The 9,354-nt window shown below is 33.9% G+C and overlaps 1 pseudogene across 1 annotated transcript in view; it reads right to left on the bottom strand.

The window, feature by feature from the left end:
- Positions 1-4,043: 4,043 nt before the first annotated feature.
- The window catches only part of LOC306886623 (calcipressin-3-like), a 28,943-nt pseudogene continuing 23,632 nt past the window's right edge, over positions 4,044-9,354 (bottom strand). Inside the window, exon 5 of the transcript XR_013785945.1 lies at positions 4,044-6,483. The product of XR_013785945.1 is annotated as a calcipressin-3-like (transcript). The remainder of the gene's footprint in view (positions 6,484-9,354) is intronic.

Raw genomic sequence — 9,354 nt, 5'->3', positions numbered from 1 at the left:
GAGAGAGAGCTGATGTGGTTTACAGATGATATCTTATCAGCCACATTTAAATATTTAATCAGATTCCCTTCAAATACATCCTTAACACACACTCAATTGCAAATAGATTTGAGCAGACACCAGAACATCAGAGTTGTTGTTATTCACTTAGTATTCACTTAAGTCAATTAACCTATTGTAATGTAATTATCAGACATTATTAACCAATTCACTTTTTTATTTTGAAAAAGTTATTAGACAATATTGTATTGTGTAATTATTTAGCATTTAAAAAATAATAATTGACGTATATTACTAGAACAGCATAATTAAGATGAGTCATATCTTGGTGTTTTCTGCAACTCTTTCTTTTCAAAAGCAACTCCCTTCAGAAAAGGGGATGTTTCATCCCTCCACCCGACACACACACACACACACACACACACACACCTGTTTTGTAACAGAAATGCATCAATAAAAGAAAGGGGACATTTGTTCTTTTTAAGGGATTCTTTCCTCTCTAAGGGATCTCATGATAGAGTTTCACTCGTGGGTTTTCCAGGCGACCAGTCAGTGCAATATGCCTCAGCGGGAATCAAGTTACCTGTAAAGAGCAAAAGTGTTTTCTTTCTTTCCTTCTTTCGTTCTTTTTTATTTCTATTTATTTCTTTCTTTTTGTGAGACAGTCACTTTATATTTTAGATATGTTCGAAATTAAATAACAGATATTACCATACTTTCTCAACACTTTTTTGCCTCGTTTGTGAGTTCATGGTCCCTCCCTGATACAGGTTATCCCAGAGGGAATTTGTGTGCTTCTTGTGTTTGGCACTTTGCACTCTTTTTTCACGTTTAAATGTCCTGCTCAGCTTTCACAAACAACTGGAGGAGAGTGGAGACTTACAGAAGGGTCTCTAGTGTCCTCTGCCTCAATCTAGTTCAAACAAAACCATAGAACAAAACTGATCCATAATGGTCACCGCTGCGCTGCCAATCATCTGGTTAGATTGATTAATTGCAATTTTACAAATTAAACAAATAATTCTGAGGGACTATTCTGCATCTTTGCAGAAATGTCAGCTTTTAAAGGATATTTTAACTTCTCCTTACTTGTGAAACATTTAAATGTAGGCTACCAATTATCAAGATGCAGTCTTCCCATACAAACTGTAATTTGACACCACAGTTAGCATGACGTCAATTTTCTAAAAGACTTAAACAAAACAGTAACATTTTTGTGACATATTTGTCATATAAAGTGATATTCTACATATTAATACTTGTTGTGCTTTTATCGATGCACTACCCAGAAATGTTTGCAATGTTCGCCTGAGCAGTGTTGTCTGCTGTGTGCAACTTTCTTGAGCTCATTTCAGAGATTTTTGGCGTCATTTATCCATTTATTTATTAATTATGAATACACTGGTTTGTAGTGCAAACAGTTTTACCGTTTACTGCACGTTGTTATTCTTCTCTTTAATGAACTGGAAGTCTCGCCCATAGGCTTACTTCCGCATTGAAGAAAAAGGTGGATAGTTACGCACTCTTATTATTACCACAGAGTTTTAAATTCCTGTTGAAAATGAGATATTTGTATTAGGTATCGGCTCCGATACGGTCATTTTCTGTGGATCGGGTATCGGTTAGACGAGACCGATCCCAATCCTATATTGTGCGTGTACTATTCTGTGTTATTGTTGAGCCCCAATAAAAAAGGCAATAAACTAAACAATAAATAAATAAATAAAAAAAGCACAAACATAAGCAAAATATTTAATAAGAGATTTGCTATGTCAGCCTGCGCATAAGCGCTTTGTGTCGATCTGTATTGGAGCCTTTCGTATTATAATACTTTTGCGCAATCAAAGATTATTAACAGTCTTTCTTGTTCTGTCTATCATATGTTGCTGCCTTCATTACTGTGCTATAGATTTAAAAGAAATGTCTTTCAATTTTATAGTATATATTTATATGTAAATGTATTTACTTGTTTTTTCAAGAATGTATTTTACAACAATACAAAGAGCAATGTGTACTATTTTACTAGATTTAGTCCTACACTTATTCACTTTTATTTGTACATAAAAATGTTTCACTTGGTTTTATAAAATTATTGTGCACCTATGATTTTTCTAGAGTATCTTTTGCTGCTGAATTATCCACTAACCTAGTTTATAACAGTATTTTTTGTCATAGATTATGATTATATATTTTTTAATTTGTTATTTTTCATTTAAATGAAATTTAACACACAAAAGGGTGACGATCAGGTCAACACACTGAAGTATAGAAATTCTACATCGATTTAAAAAAGAAAAACTGCGCTGGTATCGGATTGGATCGGTATCGGCAGATACTCAGAATATTCGGGATCGGATCAGCTCTGAAAAAATGGTATCGTTGCATCCCTAATTTGTATAGGCCCATAGTAAAAATATCCCGCAAACCTTTAGGTTTGACGCACCATTATTCTAACCATGAGGTGTCTTCAATTCAGCCAATTAACTTAACTCTGCTCTTCCAAGTATCTTGCATAGATACATGTACACAAGATAAGAGCTGAAGTCAGGCTGTTTCCATTGGTCATCAGCAAACACATGGCGAGCGCAGGTACACACTGTACTGCAATCAGTCACCCATCTCAGGGCATTATACATCCGGCCTGAAGATTACACTGTGTACATAGTTTAAGCTGCTTTCGTTTGTCCATATATCACACTGTGGCTGCCTTTTTTTCTTTCTCCCTCAAAGAGAGACTGCACAAACTTGGCATTATAGCCTACAATACAGCGGCCCCAAGAGTTTGGTAACAAAATAAAAGGAGATAAAAGTCGATAACAAAATAAAAGTAGATACAATTATTTAAGTAGGCTAATGTTTAATTTATCAGCATTAGGAAATTATTTAATAATATTTTGACTTTGTATTAATTAGATAAAATAGGCTATTACATAATTTACATCGGCAATGTATCGGTTATCACCGATAATCTGGGAAAAATATAAAAAAAAAATTCTGGTTTCTGCCAGAATTGTAATATGCACCCATAGCAAACCTCTTATTAAATATTTTGCTTATGTTTGTGCTTTTTTATTTATTTATTAATTGTTTAGTTTGATATTTTGTCAGATTATACAATGACATTTATACATTTTAAGTGTGACTTACAATTAAGTGTCCAAATACTTTTTGGGGCCACTTTATGCGATATTTATAAATGAATAAGCCGATAATATTATACTGCATAAGTGATATCAGATTCCTTGTATTGCTACTTTCAAGTGGTTATAAGCAGATTTTCAGTACACATCAATTTGTATTATGCAAGGGAAAAAACGTTACAAATCAGGCAGATCTAGTTCTAGTAGTATCTTGTTCAATGCTACTGGATGTGATTCACAAGCTCCTTATTACTTCCCTCAAAGAATAATTCCCAACAGGACATGTGAGAGCCTGTATAATTAGTATCTTTGTATCAGTATTTGTATCCCAGGAGACTGGGCTGGGATCTCCTCATTGACAGGTAAAAACAAAAATCAGGTGTGTCCCATTCTTCCCTGGTGAGGTGGAGATAAACCTCCTTTTATTATCATATAAAGAAAAAATGGAAAGTGGAAAGCAGGCTAATTGTGTGACAGTTAAACCTACCTTTGGTTTTAAAAAGGCAAAAACAGACAATAAGTACAACTGAGATATTTATATACCCTGGCACTATTCGAATTTGATATTTTGTATTAATGAGGTAAAAAACAAACAAAAAAAACATTAAAATTTCACACAGACAATGTCAGAATTTGAATTTTTGCCCACGCATGACCGCTCCTTCAAACACAGATGGAATGAGGAAGAGAAGGACACACACACACAATTTTGTAAATCTCTCCTGGAGGTGACATCCTATTTATCTATGATTAATAAAATATAGTGCCAATAAACGTTATTCACACCCTTAAACATTACTGAATCACAATGGACTTAATTTAATCTAGATGCAAACTTTTCTGTCACCCTGGGAGGTACTTGACTACTTGGGTGAAATAAACACATTACAACATCTTTTTTTTAAGAATCAGTTCTTTATATCTTTATTTATATATTTATATGCCAATGAGAAACAAATAACAATCATATTTACACAAACAAAACTAAGCTAAGAGTCAGAGAAGAGCTCTGCAAAAAAAAAAAACATTCCATACGGGACACAGACATATAACTGTAAATTATTGCTTTATGTTCACGGGTTATGAACTACAGTTAAAGTACTAGACAGTATCTATATCCAAACAGAACAGCAACGGTGACAGAACTGACTATCTGTAGACATCCTTATAAAAAAGAAAAGAAAGTACAAGATAATTTTACTGATACGAAGCAACTGCAACAACAGCCTTAAAGACAGTAAAAAATATCAATACATTATGCTGCCAATGATAGGATTATCTTACAACTCGGTACAAATTTGCTTCTTGTGTTCATATACTTCACTTCTTCCTTTTGTCTTAAAGGTTAACACACAAAACTCAAAGAGTCCAAAACATTTGTTCATGCTGGTTATCAATAACTCAAAGAGCTTTTCTCACCCCTGTTTTGACTGAAACACAACAGGATGAAACAGGCAGGAAAAAAGGGCTGCATTCAGAGTGAGATACAAATGGAAAAGTCACAGCATGCAGAAGTACAAAATAAAAAGTTCAATTCTGATTTCTTTATTAAGTTATTTGCTAAAGGAGTCCTTCGTCACTGAAGGATTGGCTTTTAAACAAAACACTTGAAAGCAAGGGAGCAAGGCAATTTATAAAGTCACATGAATTTCACAGTTATTTGTTCGCATTAATTCTTTTTCATTGCATTTCAAAATATGACTAAATATCACTCAATACTTAACTGAATTTTCTTTCTTTTTTTAAATTATTGTTTTGACTAAAATGTGACTTTTTATAAGGCTAATTTAACCGCCATCTTTACCATCCTTAGCCTCTCTGCAATCCTCGATCTGGTTGGTCAATCGTGACATTCTACTTCACTGACTGCACATTATTACTAAAACAAGTATCTTAAAATGACATTTTCATCCATCCATTTTCATCTATTTTTACCTTTTTGGTATGAATTAACACAGTGGAGGTTTATAAACTGGAAAAAAAATTACAAGACACAAAAGAACTGGGATAGTTCCACAGAAGAAAGAAAGTCATACAGGTTTGGAGTAAATGATAGCAGAACTTTAAATTTCGGTGTACTATCCCTTTACAGTATATGATTTGATCTGTCATTGCAAAATGCACAACTTAACAATTAACATTGATATGACAGTATCATTATCAAGTCACTCAGCACATTGATTTTCATTTCAAAACTTGAGCATGTCAATGTATATTCAATAAATTTATGAAGATATGAAAAACCAAACATTGTCAGTGCTAAACAATGCAAGTGGTACAGAATCACGGTGTAAACCTAAGACCCAAACCATGTGCTTTTCCCTAATTGTTTAACTGGCCTGCAAGTGAATGATGCACTATACAAATACAAAATATCGAACTTTAAACCTGACAACTGTTTCTTCACTTTCCAAAGCCAATCACTCTGAAAGACAGCGATCAGATATGCTAAAGTTGCTATAACATAGAGTATAAAAAACGCCAGTCAGCATGCAAAAATGTGTGGTATCAAATACACAGTAAGAATAATACACATCTAACTTAGTAAACACCCTCTCATCATAACCGACATTACAGAAACACTTCAATCGACAACTTCGTTCTTACCATTTGCATTAAACAACTTGTCATCTCATACTAGCATGGTATGAACAGGCATAAATACACACATGGGTCACAATCCCAGCGAGCCGCGCCACCTCTGCAGGTGTGCCAGCCTGACTGATATGAAGATGAATGCAGACACGGCTGTCGAGAGAGAACCGGAGAAAGCAGAATGGGTCTGCTTCCTTTTTTTTAAAGCGTTATTTTCTTTGATAATCAATCAAAGTGACAAACAGTAACAAAGTTTACATGTAACCTACTTCTACGACTGTTAAATACAATTACTGCTCGTCAATGCTACAGTACAAAGACTCTAAATGAGGGAATGAAAGTGCTATGATTGTGAGAGGGGGGGGTCGCAAGCTCATCGCCCCCCCTGGCTGTCCCATGAGGCAGCAGTGAGACAGTGTGTTCAGTCCACGAGTCCAGTTCAGAACACCACACGTCACCTGTGCACGGAGCACCCCTCCACATCCATCCGGTTCTTAGTTTAGCTTTTTTTGTTATTGAAATAAACCGTGCCTTTCCCTGGATGAGAGAAAGAGACACAGAGAGAGAAAAACGTGTGAAATGTGCCAAAGGTTTTAGTTGTAGACTTTCGGGGGACCGTCGGGGCGTCTGGTCTGGACAATCTTGGCTTTAGGCCGGGCTTCTTCCTCTTCCTCAGTATCGCTCTCACACACGTGGACCACCACGCTAGGAGTGGACTCTGTACCCGCGTGCAGCTCGTACTTCTCACCTAGGGGGACACATAAAAGATGAACACCTTTTGAAAAAAATGGATGTACTAAAAAAACATGAAGTTAGCTATGAATGCCTTGATCATTGAAGAAAGCCATTCTGTGGATATAGGACATTTTTAACTTTCATGAAAAGTCTAGTGCAAATACATTCCCGGACATTCTACATCCGTCATGCTTGCATTGTCTATGGAACTAAATGTTGACCTATGATATACTGACAACAATCGCAAAAGCTGTTAAGCGAGAACTACCCAAGAACAAGAGTTTTCCCATGAGGAACTGTACAGCTAATGTAAATTATGAGGTAAATTAAACCGTAAAACCACAGGTGCCTATCAATTAACAAAATGGTCTGTGATTAATACTAATAATAATGTTATACAAAATTATTTGTGTCTCTAGTTCAACATGGTGCTCTTCTCAGGCTAAATAATTCTAATAAATCTATTATTAATAAGACTATACAAAAATTATTTTTGCCTCTAGTTCAACACTGTTATTCTAAGACTATCTATCTATGTATCTATCTATCCTTATTATTATCATAATCAACATTAATAACAACAACAACAACAATAATAATATAGCCTTTTTTTTTTAAAAGCAGCAGGTTTGACTAGTGGCATACACACACACACACACACACACACACACACACATATATATATATATATATATATATATATATATATATATATATATATATATATATATATATATATATATATATATATATATGTATATATTTCATCTAGTTCAACATGGTGCTCCTCTAAGAACAGCCACTGGGACAGACCTTCACCTTCTTAGTGATCTGATCCTGTTTACATTAAATAAGCATAGCCTAATACTAAGCATGTTTGATTTTATGGGCTTGTTGCTACAACAACAACTCTTACTGAAGAGCGGAATAAGAGTATTATGTCATATCATCAACAATTAAAATGAGAAAACTCAATAATCCAGATATGAAGAATGGAGCCCAAAACATTTTGTGTTAACAAAGTAATTTTTGCCATCTTTCCGCATCGGGTGGACATTTTATAGATAAATGTCTTCTCACTAACCAATTTAAAAGCCATTAAAAGATTACAATTGTAAGTAAAAAGATATATTTTACCTCCCCAAGATTAAGTAATAGAAGCACCACCATAGAACACACAAACACTGAGAAGCAGAATGAGTGTTGCTATAGTAACAAGCCAACCAATAAGAGGTGATAAGAGGTTTGTCTGGCAGGAAGTCAGAGTGTGTGTGTGTGTGTGTGTGTGTTGTGATATGTACCAGCAGGGGGCGCAGACACAGCACACATAAAGAGGAACATCTATCTGTTTAACAGTCCATTTCTGTTTTCAACAGTTCAGTTTTTAAACACATTTTTTGATCACCAACCACACATTAATACATTAGTTGATACATATATTTTGTCTTTTACAATACAGCATCCTTGTAATATAATTTTAGCCTTCTTGCCATTTTAATTCATAATATAGTAGAGGGATATCAGGAGATGGTGAAGAAGATGGAGGAATGGGATCTGGAAATGTGGTACCAAAAATTATTTGAACACTAAAGTCACATTAAAAAATGTATATGCCGGAATTAATAGTCAATTATGGAAAGAATTTTATTGGAAAGTAAAAATTAGATATTTTAATACACCTTATGTGATTTCTACATATATAAAAGATCCATCTGTAGCATTGTGTTGGAGAAAATGTGATAAAATAGGAGACCATACTCACATTTTTTGGAATTGCCCAAAGATTCAAGAATTTGGGAAAAATGTAAAAAAAAAAAAAAAATAGCCAAGATACTAGAGGTAGAAATACCTCTAGATCCAGTGGTGTGTTTATTGGGAGCGTTGCCTAAAAAATGTACAATGAAGAAAAAAGATATGTACTACGGATATTGTTATTGATAGCTAAAAAAAAAAGATAAAAAAATGATAACAGTACATTGGAAGGAAGAAGGTTCTCCAAGTTTGGTTCAATGGACTCAGAGACTGAAACAGGTTTATATAATGGAAAAAATGACTGCATGTCTACAAATAAAGATGGATATTTTTTTGCAAAGGTGGAAAAGTATTACAAACTATTTAGATATGTAATTTAGGATTGGCCAACTAATGTATAATATTAATGTAACGTTGATGTGACTTGCTCTTGTGAGTTGATGTACAAATGTTTCCTCCGCAAAGAAAAAGTATCCTTTTTTTATCCCCCTCATCTGTTAGGGATTTGAATGTTGGTGATGGGGATGCTCTGTAAAAATATAAAAATCATAAATAAAAATGTTTAAAAAAAAATGTATCTGCCATTGAATTTGATCAGGGATTGTCAGCATTTTCCAATTCAGGGACCCCCTCATATAAAATGCTTCATTTCCTCAGTAACACTGTATAATAACTTTCATGGAATCATGAATAAATATTAAATACAACTAGTGCTGACCTACACTACCGATCAAAACGAAAGTAAGGTTGATACTATTCAATAAGGACAAATTAAACTGATCACAGTAAAGACTTTTATATTGTTACTTTCTTATTTCAAATAAAGGCATTTTAACATTAAATTTGAACATATATAAAAATATAATACAGTTATTTTGAATTGTAATAGTATTTGACTATATCGCTGTTTTTTACCATATTCAATATATGTAGCCTTGATGTGTATAAAACATTTCTTTTAAATACATAAAAAATTCTTATGGATAATTTCTCAGTTAACCACTACATATCCTGGATTCATTGCATGCAGTGCCTTACAGAAATGTACATTTTAAGGTTTATACATTCTAAGGCACTTTATCTATCTGCAGAACTTCACAAGTGTATATCCATTATTGGTGTAAAAAAGAGT

Source organism: Barbus barbus, assembly GCF_936440315.1.
Source record: "Barbus barbus genome assembly, chromosome: 20".
NCBI lineage: Eukaryota > Metazoa > Chordata > Actinopteri > Cypriniformes > Cyprinidae > Barbus > Barbus barbus.
The sequence above is the reverse complement of the archived record's forward strand: the minus strand, read 5'-3'. Positions and strand labels throughout refer to the sequence as shown.